The following is a 16,785-nucleotide window of genomic DNA, read 5'->3' as shown; positions in this document are numbered from 1 at the left end:
CAACACTCATGCGCTCCGAGGAGCTCCCCTATGCCTCCACATTCGCTCTTGTTATGCGCGACATTCAACCGACTAATTCCCCTTCGAGGATGGTTTCCCACCAACTATAAATATGACATTTCCTCATCTCCTTTGTTTTGCCCCATGTTCCTTTTTTACACGCCCTTTTACTATACACCCATATGCTCCGAATCTTCCCCCCCCCCTCCCCCTCCCCACGCCCGTGCCCCCCCCCACCTTCTCCATTTATGGCCAACTTCAACCTTGCAAATGCGTTCCCTCCTACGCCACTCCCCTTCATTATTTTCAACTCCTTTCCCCCCTTGCAATCACTTCATTTCCTCCATCCCTTTCACACACTTGAATACCTTGTTGAAACCCTTATGTCCAAACTTCTATATCTACTCTTAGTTTTGCACCTCCCCTACAACATTACTTTCTACTCTTGTATTTCTTTCTCGTAAGTATATTGCTCCTTCATTGCATTTACTTGTTCCTCACAACTGTATGGGTGATCTCTCACTTGCATTGCTCCTCATGAATATATCAATGTTCACTTATTACTCATAACTATTTGTTTCTTGTAACTACATTGGAACTCGCTCGTTTGCATTTTCTACCCTTGGTAATCTCTTCATCTAAACTACCAAAAATCAACATGTCTTCAATATAAAAATTAAAATGTAACTTTTCAATATGGATAACATACACAACTATTTATTAAAATTATGGTGGCATCCAAACCAGCTATGCTTCACGATATCCATTGTAGTAAAATTACCACTCATTTGAACATCCCACAAGAACCAACATAACAAAAAAAAACATAAGAAAACAGTTCCCTCAAATTTGTATTTCACCTTAGTTTCATACTCACCACCTCTTGTTGTGTAATGTTGACTCCTTAAACAAAAAATAACACACCCATTAAATGCTACTATGCATTGCACACATAATCACAAGAAAAAACTTTTGATTTATACACACAAACACAATAAAGCGTTCCCCCCCTAAACGCTACCCATTTCTTTCCATGTTCCTACATAGCTTGCACAAAATTATGGCTACCTCCCTTTTCATTCATCAAAAAAACCTAAAAAAAACAAACAACATCCAAATAACAAAAAAAATACATCCTTCTCTCTCAAATTAGCACATGACATGTATTGTTCCTCACTTTGTTCATTGTGCATATTTCTTAATTTCTTGCAAATATACATGTTTGTAGTCACATGTCCATTAAACTTTTTCATTCTTTTTCTATATATTTTTCAAATGCCAAACAAAATATAATACCTCTGATTGCATCACAAAAACACATTATTTGCTCTATAAACTACTTTCCCTTTGACATGCTTGATATAATTTCCTTTGCTTCAAATTCAACTTCTAATATTAACTTTGAAAACACTCTTCTTTTTTATTAGCTATGTCATCCACTCTAGTGTTGTATGTATGAAAACCATGCCAACAATGACACTACACACTTTACAGGGACAAAATCAATAAGAGTCTTCGGCTTCTCTACAATGCTGAATGATCTACTGTACCACCTTCCATCACCCCATCTCAAAATTCAATACCTTCCCGCCTTCCACTCCCTCTCCTTCCATCCACCCCTTCTCCTCTGCTCCCATTTCCATTTCCTCATATCGACCCACCTATTCGTGCCCTTCAAGTTCCTTCGCCTCCCGCTTTCCCTGTTCAGAAAGTCCCCAAAAGTCCCCATGTTCCTTGCTTTTCAAATTCCCAAAAATTCCACAACAACTGTCTCTAACAATCACATCACCAATTTCATGCATGAATTGATGCCCTTACCCCCATGAAAATATGTTCTATTTGTAATGAATCTTACCCTTTCATGAAAACAAAAAAACGTAACGGCTTTGTTACCTACTCCTGTTGTGCCTCCGAACAAATTGTCCATCGTTTCTCATCTTCAAACAACATGGACCTAGGCAAACAATCCACGATCCTCTCCTACCTTACTCAAGTGGAAGAGATGCTAATTACTCATGTTAGCCGAGTTCTTCAAGTTACCCATGCACGTGGGGGCCAATACAAATATTCTGGCTATACTATTATCTTCCCTCAGGATATCACTAATATTGTCAACTCCCTTCCTCGTGTTCTCTGAGAAATAGATATCCTTGTTGTCAACAAAAGAACCTGTGACCACACATCTTATGAGCTCTTTGTGAGTAGATCTTGCGTCGTGGCAACATTGGAATTCAAAGTAGCAAACAATCCATACTACATTGACGTTCAAATTGACCCAACTGCGCTTTTTTCTTTACTTGTTGTCCCTATAGATGTCACCACCTTCTTGCACCATGTCACCACTAACTCCCCTTTGCCTTGCCAACCCTTAGCTAAAACCTCCACTCCTCAACAACACCACACATGCCCTTCTAACTTTCATCCATCATCCTTTGTTTCAACTCTTCCAAATTCTCATACTGAGATTGATGAAATACTTGCCTACATAGAATCTTCCAATTCCACACCCACCCATTCACTTCAATGGCCCATTATTGGTCTTTATCCAATTAATGAATACAACATCGAGGGACTCTTCTCTATGAACCTCCCCACCCTCTTCCCCACCGGGTCTAGCATGATTAACCAACCAAGAATTGCAAAAGTTGATATGAAAGAATACGCTTTGCATCTAATGCGCTACCACGATAACCATTTTGGTCAACACCCTAGGTTTTTCTATTATTTGTACAACCTTATAATGCACCATCGAAGCTAAGAAACTACACCTGTATTCATTAAAAGAGACCTTGCAAATAATTTACCAACCACCATTGTAGACCGACCTTCATCATCACCTTCAACAATTTCACCACTCAACCATTCCAAACCAAGTTATCCATTTTGGCTCTTCCCTTCGAGGGAGCCAGGATTTTTGGACCAAGGCAAGAGGGGAACTTAGTGACGTGATCATTGTAGGATTGATGGGGCCTAACCCAGGTTCAACATTAGTTAGCCAAACAAATCCTTACACTACTGGCCTTTTCGGCATCATCCGCGGAGCGCAGACTAGAGTCTCACCTAAAGCAGTATGGGGGGATGCTGGAACTAAGTTTCCACACCCTTGAGATGGTCGTGATGTTAGTTTATTCCAACTGTACCTGCCTTCCCATGGGTATCTTAGCCCTCAGTTCCACCCTTCAGTACCTTTGTGAAAGGGTACGATAAGCTTTCGCGCAACCCTAACCTGCGACTTAGGGGCTTTCACGCTACTTAAGGTAGCTAACTGTGATATCTCCCAAACTAGGCTAAGTGTTTTACTTATCTTATTAACCGATCTTAGTTAGCCTCACATAAACAGAGGTTCTTACTTATGTTCACTTAACCAACACATTTACAAAAATTCATGCATCATATAAGCATTATAAGTGTAATTCATAGCCAACATAACAAGATGCATAAACAGGAATTAAAGACACATAAATTGTAGAATACTTCTCTTTATTGATAATTTCGAAGGATTATAGATTCGACCCACCCTGCGCATTTAGCTATAGTGGTTCATGCACTCAGTTGTAGACTTCTAGGCCTCTGCGTACTAAGCCATAGAGCTTCTACCTACGCTACGATCAAAACTTAGACTTCTACTCTAGAGGTATCTCTCATACATGTCGATGCTTCATTCTTGCTTCTTTCTAACCACTTAGAGGTTAGCTCTATTTATATAATCGCATGGTCCATATACCATGGGTAGGTCTCTTACAACCGACATTACATTTCTGAAATAATATTGGACAACCCTATGACTCTTTAACATGTACGCGCTCTGTGACCACAAAATACAGAGTCTTTACATTTGGATTACAAAATTTGACCAAAATATGGGCTTTTAGCCCCAAAACTACCCTTGGGGATCCCGCACCCAACAGGGCCCTAATACAAACATCGTGACTCACCCTTGAGTCACTCTGTAGGCACGAAGATCTTAGAAAGAAGACCTCCAAGCTCTGTTTGGATAACCACAACCTCAGCAGCACACTGAGCTGCTGCCTGCTCGACTTCTTCCACTCGCTGCTCGGTGACTGCCGCTGAACTACTATCCTGAATCTTCTGTTGAGTTACCTACAGTGTCACGAGCTTTCCTTCAATGGAAGTTGTGATCGTATATGCTTCATCTATCCATCGTTGTAGGTGCGCTTTTAGGACCGCTTCTTTATCCCGAGTGACATCCACCTGTTCCTTGAGAGCTTTTGCCTCTGCATCCATGCAAGCCTCTGTGTAACATAAATCATCTACGCAGTCCCTTTGACCTCATCATATCTATGTTGTAGCTCATGTGCCTTGGTCTCCAGGTGCTCTACATTTGGGTCCTCCTGCAGGGTGCTCACGACCTCGAATGATTGTTCAAAAAGTCGCGTGCAGTTTGCTACTGCAGTGTTGACCGCTACTATTGCTGTTGTAACAGTGGTGGTACGCTGTTCCCCGACTTCTAGCGGAGTTGAACGCTGAGCTTGCAACTGCAATTCTGCAATCTACAGGTTCAACTCCAGTTGAATCCTGGCCATCTTTGTTTGAGTGTTGCACACACCTATGGCCAACTCACATACGTGCACCTTAACCGATTCTTCTGCCTGAATATTCAACTCTAGGACTATTTGACAGGCAGGAACCACATTGCACTGTAGGCCCAACTATTCGATGTTGATGCACTACTCGCTCATCACCTGCAGAGCATGACTTTCCTGGGCCCATAGTTCCGCGGTGACTCCATCCTACAAGAGGTGGAGTGTCTCTTGAGGGAGCGTGGCCATATTCAATCCCACCCCTTTCAGGCTACTGACCATGGGCCTGTCGGCCTCATTTTCTGTAGTGAGTGCCCCATTAGGTAGCAGTATCGCATTGGTCACCCTAGTGCGCAACATCTCCTCAATAGTTGAAGTGTCGATCGCGAAGCTGGTGGACATTGTTCCAACCTTTGGAGTGCGAACCTGCAACTCCTGCAGCTTTATCCAGAGAGCCCATAATACCAATTGTTGCTACTCTTCGAACTATTCGAGCACCTCCGCGGTGACATCTCTAATTATTTCTCCAATATCGTGCAAATCCCCCTCAGCGAGGGTGATTGGGTCGAAGGATGTCTTTGATGCCTTCGTTTTTTTTTGTGGCACTACCTTTTCTTTTGGGCACTGATGCTTGAGTTGGGTGGATGTCTTCTACGGGTCCACGCCACCTTGTTCTGTTGGTTCCTATGTTTTTGCCTCAATTCCAGGCGAAGGTGACTTCTCTCCTTCGCGCTCTTCTCCTCTCGTCTTCTGTTGTTAGGCCAATTTCACGGCGTCGCACGCTGCCTGGGTCTTAGCCTCCACTTCCTCCTTTCTATGCTTCTTAGCCAACTGCACTAGTCAGAGTTTTGTGTCTTCCTTCTTACATTGTGCGACGGACTTGTTCGTTTCCACTGCGGAACCTGCTGGAGCGCACTACTCCGGTGGCCAATACTGGAGGACTGCAAAGATAACATCATTAGTCGCCAGATATGGTAATTTATGCCATGTCTTCGCGGGGTCCTTCCGTGCCCTGATAAATACATGGTGGAAATCCGCTTTGAACTCTGCAAAGCTCTACAAAATAGCGTATACTGTGGGCAACAACTGTGGCTTGTGATTGATCCCCATCCAGATACTCATCTCCATCAAGGCCCAAAAGATATTTCTTTCTTTTATGCGTTGTGCATCCTTGGTCACCCACAGTGAAGCATACTTCCTTGCCTTTGGAAGGTTCGGCGTGATCGAAGGGAATTGGATGTCTTCTGGTAGCTCCCATGCCACCAGTACGATCAACAGCAGAAGTCATGCATAGTGAAACATATTTCCCTACTCCTGTGCCTTGCAACAGTTCGCAAGGAACTCACTGCATAAATAATTTTCCAAGTTGAACTAGACTCCTTCAGTGCATTGGGTTGCTAGTGCAATCATAGGCGTGGGCACCTCATCTGCGCTGCACTTCCACATCACCTTCCCTACTAATATTTGCGTTGCTACCTTGACTGTAGGGTTGTTAATGCTGGAGATGGCATATCCCCGCTTCTTCTTCTCCAACTTGAATTTCTTCTTAATAACTTCCGCAAGGGCCAACTCACCACCTTTTCCTTCTGATATGTTGGTTGGATCCTTCCATGAGTAAGGCAGCTATGTGATCTGATGAATCAAGTGGTCTGTGATGGGAATGGGCTCCTCCAACCACAAATAAGCATCATGCACCAAGTAGAGTAGTTGCCTGATGACGAAGAAAGTCACTCAGGCATGGTGGTAATGTCGTGCCGAGACCAGGTTGAGAGACTTGGCTTTCTCTACACCATTGAGTCATGTCCATGGCTCCAATTCAATCGTTCCAATAGTCATTTAAATTCGTTGGCGCATTAGCTGCTCAATGGCTAAATGCAGGAATTTCTTGTGATCTACAAGGTCCCAATCTTCAAACTTTAGTACAAGAACCTACCCTAATTGTAGCCCCTCAAAAACAATGTCATCCAGGAGCAACAGAGTTTGCAAGGAGCTCTTGCTCTCATTTATGTCCTTCAGCACCTTGGCTTTGCCCTTGCACAGAGGAGCATATTAAGGTAACTTGGTAATAGGGTCTGTACCCTCAGTTTCATCTTCCATTTCGATGTCCCCCTCATCCCCCAGGATTTCTTCAGATTCTTCCATGTCCGCCTCTAGATTAATGGCCTTCCCCATTTCCTGCAAAGTGAGCTTGGTCCTTTGTGGGTTTTTTGGTGAGACGCACACCGAGATCATAGTTTTCTTATCCTTCTTTGGTCTCGGTGCTATGGGTGATTTAGGGAATTCTGCTATCACTCCAGCACTCTCTGGGGCTTCTACTACTGCAATTTCCTGCACGGCTTCCTCGTGTGTCGACATGATTTTATTCAGGAGGTCTTGTGTTTCTTTCGGCAATCTCTCAAATGATGAACTTGCTCTCGAAGCCTAAAAAATTGTAAGGTCCATATACACTTGATAGCACAACAACTCAATTTTCAAAATGCCAAGTGTTTTTCGTTGGACAACCACTTGTGATTTTGTTACACAATAATTTGTCATTGCCTTCACCGTAGTCCTTCTACTGTGTCATGTGCCCAATAAAACATGCTCATATTGAACAAGTGCTCTCTTATGTTGCTAATTGACCCACTTTTCATATGTTTTCTGCCTCGTTCCAAGAATTCACTAAATATACACGACGGACATCGGTCATAAACAATCCAGTCGCACCTCCGTTGTAGGAGTACATTTGATTCCTGTGACGGTCGGATTTCATGCTCCGGCACAAGGCTAATTGCTAACTTTAGTGACGGTTTGACTGAATACATTGCCTACTAGCGATGTCAGCGCTAAAGCTTAGTTATGAACTAGCGACGATCCAGATTGGGCGAATTTGTTCCAACAGTTGGCCTTTTGGATGTCTCTGGACCTGATTGTTGGGTCAATTTGGGTCGCCCTCCTCCCTCTGGCATGGTAGTTCCATCTTTTGTGCTGCTTGCCCTGAGGATAAGCTCCTTCTCCCTCATTTCATGGAGACTCCTTCTCTTATAAAATCACTCACCATTGCTATCATCTGCGAGTTCTTTTGGTTGTACAGTGTTGCTGCTGCTTTTGAGTTTGATAGATAGTTGGTGTGAGTATGACAAGTGTGGGATTGCTTTGTTGTTTGCAAGAAGGTGTGGAGTGCCATTGACCTTGTGTAAAGCTTGTGAATGAGAGAGAGGTATATTGCTATTTGGGAGACCCATCTTTGAGAGTGAATGCTTCAAGAAACACACTGGTTGGACCCTCTGAGAAGGCTTGCGACGTCAAGACTTGGTTGTAAGCTTTACTCTTGATTTATTATTAATAGAATCAATAATGATTTCCTATGTCTTGTATGTAATTTACTTGATAGCTCATGACTTCTTGACTTTATGAGTAAATAGATCATTGTCCTTTCTCGGTTACGTGCTCTGTTGTTTCTTTGTGGTGTTTCAGGTTGATTTCTCATTAAGGAGAAGGGAATGGAAGCTGGAGCAGCGCAACGGAACTTCATCAACCACTGGTTTGAGGTAGGCCTCCAATGATGACTATTTAAGGGAATTAATTGTTGTTTTGTCCTTGTTGTGACTAGATCCACTCTATGGCTAGAGGGGTTGCCTCTGTCCGTAGAGGGAACACTTTCCTACATCACAAGTTGGCGACTCCGTTGGGGAAGTCCTTTGTATGTTTCTTCTCTTGTTTTCTCTTGTTTTGGTTTTAATTTGGTGTCTTTTAAATTTTGGGGATAAATTATCAGTCTTTTGGGTTACCTAAGTTGATTTGGGAAATCCCTCTATTGCTTGAAGGATTGACTGGTTTTTGTTTGGGAGTTTCTTGTTCGTTTGTCATTGTTTTTAAGATTGTCGTAAAAAATAGTTTAACAGTCGTGCCGACATCGCCTTTACTCTTTTGTAAAGTCCTGCACGTTGCTGAATCCCATCGTACAGTTGCGACGACTCCTGAAATTGGCCCGTCGCAGAAGAGACGTGTACTCTCGCGACGACATCGCTCTGTTGCTACAGCTAGTGGCTGATCGTCCCTAGTTGCTTGTGTAGTACTCGTGACGATTCCTGTAGAATTTCTTTTTCAATTCTACCTCCTGAATTTACCAATCCTGTTGATCCCTTGCCTTCTTTCTCTTGCTCAGTAGCTTGTATTTGACTATTTATGGTTAAGGCACTCTTTCTTTGGCTTTATTGAATGAATCTTGCATTTTTGCCCATGTGACCTAGTTCGTTCTTTCAAGCTCTTGAATTAATTGGCTTGGTTGCTGGTTTGCCCAAGGTTCATTTGCAACCTTCTTGTTGGTTTGTTTAAGCCTTCTCCATTGCTTATTTCTGGTTGATTTTTAGTGGCGATTATTGAGCCAATCTTTAGTATTGATTCGATTTCTTTTCACTACCAAACATAGATCACAATTGTTTGGATCGACCAGTTTTTCTTTCACGCTTGCTTGTTTGTTTCTTTTAAATTTAAAACAATCAAAATCAAAAGACTGCATTCATTTAGTATACGAAAGTGAAAGTGTATTTTCATTTCAGGTTGGCATATTGGAAAGCAAATGACCAAATCCATCATCAGTGGTATTCGTGCATTGTAGGGTTGATGTATTTTGCATTGTGTCTCTTGACTTATCTTGGATTTCTTGGTTTGGGAATGATCTCTCTACCCTTCTGTAAGTAGGTGTTCATTGAAGAAAAAGGATGTTTCACTCATTCTAGCTGCATCCTAGGTTTTGTTGTATACATACAGTAAGGCCTGAAAATTGAAACATAATTCAAGATCAACTCTAAAATGAACTGAATAAAATTAACAACGCATTGGAACATAACACACACTATTTAGAGGTCTAGGCTAGAGACATGCTCCGGCATCATTAAACCTATTCACTATTGTTTTCACTCAAGGTTGGGTGATTCCTCCTTCTGTGACTCAATAGCGGTCTAGTACGGTCCCAGTACCGTCGAGTATATGTTGGGAGACCCCACTAGATTATCATCCTATATCCCTAGGAAGCCTTGTCTGCCACCTTGCAAACCGTAATGCACCGAACACAGCATTCAGGAAGATTGACTGCCGTACAGAAAGTCCTTGGTTTTCATATGATCGCCAAGGTGTATATGCAGTTTTACGGGATGTTTGGTAAACATTTTGCCTAGTTTCTCCAGAGCAGTCACTTCCGTTCCTTTCCAGACTCCTTAAAAGAAAAGGTCCATCTGAGCACTTGTCACTTTAGGCTCATTAAATATTCGAAGGTGACTAGAGTCATCTTTTCGTCCTTTTCTCGACTCTTTAAAGATGAAAAGGTCAAGTTCTATTCTTGTGTCTTAAAATTTATTCGGCCACATTCACACTTACCCTGTTAGATCTTGTTGCGTTTTAGTTTGCGTAGGGTTATTTCTCCTTACTCGATTAGTTATCACTAGGGCTTTTGAGTTAAATCATCCTGGCGGAATCACCGATCCCGTCTCCCGTTCCAAGCAACCAAGGATCCCCATCTTCTATCACTCCTGAGGTACCCATTGCTATTGTTACTCTTCCCGTTATTCTGAGTATCCAACCGCTTAACTCTCGCGCTCCAGAAGATGAGTATTATGATATTTGTTGGAGCCCCATTTGGGAGCCTTCCAAATAAGATTTTCCCCTTACTCCTCCTAGTGTTTCGGTCTCAATGTCTTCTTCTGACATGGATGAGATGAACCCCGTCACGAGTGAAGAGTCCTTGATGACAAGTCATGAAATTCCTATACCGACGGAAACTTCACCCTTCCGTGTCACCTCCCTTGGCATCATGCTACCATTACGTTATAATGCTCTAGCTGATATCATGGGTTCTAGGTCTCCCCTTACAAGTTCCATGTGGTCTCGTACTCTCACTCCGACTTCGGGATCTTTCACCTTTCAGATTCACAATGTGACATCTGTCCCGAGTATTCCAACTATTTGTGTGGCTTCCTCAGCCCCTGCTGTTAGTTTCGTCACTGCATTTTCAGTGGTGACCACTGTTGCCGGGCCTTCACCAGGTCCTTCACACAGTGGCCCTGCAACACCCATATTCGAGGCTATTGACCCTAGCCTAAGTGCCCCACCTTCTTCTGGTTCCATTCCAGCAGGGGGGGCATATGATCAATATCCTCAAATTCCTCAGAATATGGATCCTCAAAATCCGTTTAATTATTATGATTCTCGAGGATCCCATATTTATCACCCTGGACACATAGCATCTCAACCTTTTATTGAGGTCTCAGTGCTGTTGTCTGTTGCTTGGGGTACCACGGCTTACCATGGTGGCCAAGCATAGTCTTCAAATATTCAAGGACCACCCTATCAAGGTCAACCATATTATGGACAGCAGTCTTATGGACAACCATACTATGGGCAACCTTACTCAGGGCAAACTGTTGGCCCACAAGGACAATCCATTCCGGGACAAACTTCGACCTTCGGTGGGTCTTCTTTCACGTACTTTGGACAACCTTCTAGTAACCCAGGACAACCTTACATTAAATAAGGCCAAACTAGTACCCAGCAAGGCTACCCTTCTGGACAAGTTGGTCAGTCTCAAATTCAACGAGGCCAGCCAATTATCCAGCCTATGCAACATCTGGTCGGTCTAGACAGCCTTTTGTTCTGCAAGGTCAACCTAGTTCCTAGCAAGTCCTAACTTCTAGGCAAATGGGCCAACCTCAAACTCAACCGGGCCAACCTTCTAGCCAGATGGTTCAACCTCTATCTTCTCAAGGACATCCGTCTGGGCCTGCTCAACTGGGCACTCAAATGATTGTTGTTTCTCAAGCCCCACCCAGTTTTCAGCCCCAGTCTGGGCTCCAGACCCAATCCGGTCTTCAAATTCAGGTTGGATCCTAATCGCAACCTGCTTGTCAAACACAGTCTGGTCACCAGGCTCAGTTTGGAGCCCAACCGTCTTATGGTTTTCAGCAATCCCAAGGGCAAACTCAATTTTCCCCGTACCAAAATTATCAACAACTGCAGGTGAATCCTTACCAGAATTTCCAGCAACCGTATGTTGCTCCTACAGGCCAAGTTGGTAATCAGTGGAATGCTGTGGGGAAAATCTAGGGTCAACCGTCCAGTTATAGCTATAACCCCTATGGAGAAAATCCCTACGGACTAAACCCTTATGGGCCAAATCTGTCTGGACAAAATCAGTGGGGGCAACAAGCAACTGGGTGGAACTCTGGTGCTATCTCCTACCCGCGGCGTCAGATGTCCTTTAACCCTCAATTTCCCTTTTTAGCAACATTGGAGTTACCGGATGTGTCCAAACTGACAAATGATCCCATTCTTCATAATCCTTATTGGCCACTGGTTCCAACTAAAATTCTCGGTGATTGTCCCAAGTTTGACGGTAAAGCTGGAGAAGATCCTCAAGCCTATGTCATGACGTATCATCTATGGTGTTTGTCAAGCTCATGGCTTGATGATTCAATCTGGCTCCGCCTTCTTCAACGGACCGTCACTGGCTCTGTGGCTAAATGGTATATTGAGCTAGCATGCAGATCTTTTCAGGACTTTAACTCATTGGCTATGGCATTTATAACTCATTTTCAGTTGTCGATTCGATATGAAATGGGCACACATCTTCTAATATCCTTAAAATAGACCATGGCCACACATATCTCTGATCATATCCATGAATGGAGATGACGTCGCCGTTTGATTAAGTTTTGGATTCCCGATCAGCTTCTGACTGACTGGTTCACAACCTCATTTGTCGGTCTGATAGCCTTGGTCATTGCTATGGGGGCATGTGTAACTGAAGAGCAGGCTATTGCGTGTGCTCAGTACCTTGACTTGGTTTACTCCCAATCCAGTACACTATATGATTATTTGCCTGATGCTCCAAGGGCCAAATCTTCCAAAGCCCCGCCAACGCCATTTGTTGACGGCGTCATTGGTTCTGTCAATACGTCCTTTAAGAAAATCTTTCGTGAACCCTGGGAAGCAAAAGTCGAACACTCCGAATGAAAATACTTCTTAGGCCATATCCAATTTGGTAACACTTCCGGGGTTAATTCCGTTCAGTCCACCACGGCGGACAAAGCCTCGAAAGGGAAAAAGAAGGGAAAAGGAAAGAATAAGGCTGACCAACTGAAGCAAGATTCCCCTAAACCTCCACCCAAGGAAGGTGCCAAATGCAATTCTAAGTATCCTTGTCTTATCTGTGACGAGGATCACTATACTAAATACCGCCCCAGGCAGTCTGAAGTTAGTCATTTGTTAAAAGGTGCCCTTGGGACTCCTGTCGTCCTCAAAGAGCCTTTTCCCTCGCAGCAAACACAAATGGTGACCGATCCATCTCAATCCTCTTCTCCCTTTGGTTCCCAAGTATTTATGGCTGGGACGATTCCCGTCCACATTAGTGCTTGGGCAAAAGAGTATCTGTCACCCACCAGGAAGGAAACTGTGGTTCCCTCTAGTGCTCCTCCGTCCAGTTCTGGTCCCCTCCATATCGAGTGACCTAGCACTGAAGCGGTCATCTGACCTCCTCCTAAAGGCATGCTCCAAAATTCTTCTTACAACCCTAATTCTCATGCTGCTCAGCACTATAGCATCGTTGAGGACTTAGCCCAGGCTCCATAAGCTATGTCCGCATTAGAATTCCTTTAGAGTTGCCCCTCTCAGAGGAAGTCCTTGCTATCGGCTATCCGTGGCATTGACCTGGCTGACTCAGACCTCATCACTTTTGACCTAGACAGTCATATACCGAGACTGCCTCACCAAATTTCCTTCCTTATTCAGGTCATCATCAATTCTAAAACTATTCATCGTACCGTCATTGATGAAGGTGCTTCTACTTGCATAATGTCTGTTGCTTGTTGGAAGGCTATCGGTTCTCCGACTCTGAGCCAGTCTCCTACGACCTTGGAAGCCTTTGATGGGAGAGAGTCTTGTCCTTATGGTATACTCCAACGTTTGCCTATTACTCTGGAAGGGAAGACGGTCGAAGTGGAGGTCGAAGTTGTTGATGCCAATTTAACTTACAACCTCCTTTTAGGACGAAGCTGGACATATGCCATGCGAGCCGTGGCTTCATCTCTATTTCGTGTTATTCATTTTCCTCATCAGGGGAAGATTGTCACAGTAGACCAGTTGTCCTTCTTCGCCTCCTCCTCCTCTGATGGTAACGTGCCTTTCGTGGAGCATACCTCCGTTCCATATGAGAGTGTGGGTGCTTGACTCTTTAAAGGTCCTGTGCTTATGGGTGTTTTTTCACTCCCACCTCTCAACATCGCTCCCATTAATATGATTTCTGTTTGCTTTGATCCTTGGGTTCTTCCTCCTGCTGATCAAATAAAATCTTGGGGTGATGAGATGTCGTTGAGTCCTACCAAGCTCAACTACGTCTAAATTGTTTTTGTATCGGCTCCATCCCCTAAACCTGCTCCTTCTAGTAGAGCTCTCGACTCGTACACTCAATCCCCTTGGCTTGGAGAAGCCACTTCTTTAGACCCTTTGAAGGAAATTTTTCCTACTGATGAAGCAATTATTGAGACTATGTCTTTCGAGGAACCTCCTTGGTCTGATCATCACCATCGTTCTTCGTTTCTCCCTACCCATAAGGAAATGTTTACTTGTATCGAGCGGTTTGCTCCTTGTCTCCCCTCCCAACCCCTTCAGACACCCATCCAAATCCATCAAGTGTCTTCTGAAGGGAATATGGGGAACATTATGCAAACTCAACCAATTGACATCTTTGTTAAACCAGGGATTGTCGAGCACATCCATGTTCGAGTAACTTGTACTTTGGAGGAGATTTAGCTTTATACTGATCTTTTTCGGGAATTTTGTGATGTGTTCGCTTGGTCTTACGAAGAGATGCCCGACATCGATCCTAGTATCGTAGTGCATGAGATACCTACATATTCGGATGCTAAACTTGACCTGTGCACCCCCGAAAGGCTGTAGCTATTAAAGCAGAAGTTGAAAAGATTCTTAAGGCTGGCTTCATTTACTCTATCCCATGCACAAATTAGGTTTCTAACATTGTCCCCGTGACTAAAAAACAGGGCACTATTAGGGTATGTGTTGATTATCGTGACATTAATCGTGCCTGTCCCAAAGATAACTACCCTACACCTTTCATTGACCAGCTCATTGATGAGTGTGTTGGGAGTGAGATATATTCATTCATGGACGACTTTTCTAGTTATAACGAGATTAATATTTCACCTACGGATCAACACAAGACCGCCTTTATCTATCCGTGGGGAACTTTTGCTTATAAAAAGCTCCCCTTCGGTTTAAAAAATGCCGGTGCCACCTTCCAATGCACAATGTCTTATGCATTTCATGATATTCGACACATTGTTCAGCCTTACCTGGATGACCTTTCGGCTCATTCAGCGAAGTGCCAGGACCATCCAACCCACCTTCATGAAATTTTTCTCCGCTGTCGACACTATCGTATCCGGCTTAATCTGCATAAGTGTGTCTTCTGCGTTGAGTCAGGCAGACTTCTCGGGTTCATCATCTCCCGGGAGGGTATCCATCTCGATCCCCTTAAAGTCGAAGCCATCCTAAATCTCCCTCCCCCTGCTTCTTTGCAACAATTGCAAAGTTTGCAGGGTAAAGCAAATTTTTTACGACGATTTATTCTGAATTATGCTGAAGTGGCCAAAGGCTATACGCAGTTATTAAAGCGGGACACCCCTTTTCTTTGGGATGTCGCTGCACAAGAGTCATTCGAGAACCTCAAGGCCCTCCTTGTTTCTGCTCCGTTGTTGCATCCCCCTGACTATCACTGTGACTACACTCTTTATTTAGTTGCTGCTAATACCACCATTGGCATGGTTCTAGTTCAAGATGATGATGATGGTACTGAGCATGTTGTTTACTATCTCAGTCGCAATTTACTAGATACGGAAACTCGATATGCCTATGTCGAGAAGTTGGCATTGGCCGCCATTTGCGCCGTCTAGCATTTCCGCCACTATATATTATTGCGTACCATGACGGTGATTTCTGATTGCAACCCAATGACGTACATTTTGTCACGTCAGTTACGGGGGGGGGGGGGGGGGAAATACTCAAAGTGGATTGTCATCCTTCAAGAGTTTGACTTGGAGTTCACCACCGCCAAGTCTAAGAAGTCCCTCATCTTTGCTGAGTTGCTTTTCTCCCCACCATCTATTACCGCGCCCTCTCGGTTAGAGGACCATATTCCATATGAAACTCTATTCTTGATTAGTACCCTTGATCCTTCGTACGGGGACATTATTGTCTATCTCCAGACATCCTCTTTTTGTCCCGATTTGTCCAGAGATGCCTGGTGATGGATTCGCCATCATTCTCAACCTTATCGCATTATTGGGGACACCTTGTACTGTCTCGGCGCTGACTCTGTTTTCCGCTGATGCTTAACATTCGAGGAAGCCGAACAAGTTCTCAACGACTACATTCTGGCGCCTGTGATGGTCATATGTCCAGGTATGCTACTACTCAGAAGATCCTATGTGCTGGTTATTTTTGGCCTTCTATCTTCAAGGATTGCATTCTTGCTGTTTGCTCTTGTCATGAGTGCCAAATCTACCAATGGAAGATGCACACGCCTCCTGCTCTGTTGCACCCTATCGTTACCGTCGGCCCTTTTGCCAAATGGGGCATTGATTATATGACTTGTAACCCTCGCTCAGCTGGGGGGCATGGGTATATCATCGTTGCCATTGATTATTTCACAAAATGGGCCGAGGCGATGCTTACACTATCCAAATATGGTCACATAGTGGCACAATTTTTATTTAATCATGTCATTTCATGGTTCGGAGTCCCTCAGGCTATCGTCACTGATCACGGTAAACATTTTCGTAATCATATGATGACTGAATTAACAACCTAGCTAGTCTTGCAACATGATAAATCGACATCGTACTATCCTCAGGCCAATGGCGAAGTGGAAGCCGTCAACAAAGTTTTAGTCATGATGCTTCAACGCCCCATGGGCATGCACAAGTCCAACTCGCATTTGATGCTGTTCTCCGCCTTATGGGCCTACCGAACTTCAGTGAAGGATGCCACTAGGTTCACCCCGTTCCAATTGGTTTATGGTTTAGAGGCTACCCTTTTGATTGAGTGTGAGATCCCTTCTCTGAAATTAGCCGTCAAATTACTCCCCAACACTACTCCGGTAGAAGAACATCTTCTCTACCTAGAGTGGCTAGACGAAACCCATCGACTCTCCTCTCTAGCCATTGAAGCATAGAAGAAGAAAGTGAAAACTCAC

At 43.8% G+C, this 16,785-nt stretch overlaps 1 protein-coding gene and 1 long non-coding RNA gene across 10 annotated transcripts in view; one reads left to right on the top strand and one right to left on the bottom strand.

The window, feature by feature from the left end:
• Positions 1 to 16,785, bottom strand: part of LOC149180757 (immune-associated nucleotide-binding protein 9-like) — a 294,625-nt gene that overhangs the window by 107,615 nt on the left and 170,225 nt on the right. The window lies entirely within an intron of this gene.
• The window catches only part of LOC149180758 (uncharacterized), a 100,839-nt gene that overhangs the window by 14,115 nt on the left and 69,939 nt on the right, over positions 1 to 16,785 (top strand). For 6 of the 8 annotated variants that reach the window (XR_016256966.1, XR_016256965.1, XR_016256962.1 and 3 more), the window contains exon 3: positions 7,998 to 8,071. The exons of the other annotated variants lie outside the window; for them this stretch is intronic. This is a non-coding gene — a long non-coding RNA (uncharacterized LOC149180758). The remainder of the gene's footprint in view (positions 1 to 7,997; positions 8,072 to 16,785) is intronic. 8 annotated transcript variants of the gene reach the window in all.

The sequence above is a fragment of the Pinus tabuliformis genome, chromosome 3_2 (genome assembly GCF_031772625.1).
Source record: "Pinus tabuliformis cultivar Carrire ecotype Pingquan chromosome 3_2, CPIR1, whole genome shotgun sequence".
Lineage (NCBI taxonomy): Eukaryota > Viridiplantae > Streptophyta > Pinopsida > Pinales > Pinaceae > Pinus > Pinus tabuliformis.
Note: the sequence above shows the minus strand (reverse complement) of the source record. Positions and strands in the feature narration are given on the sequence as shown.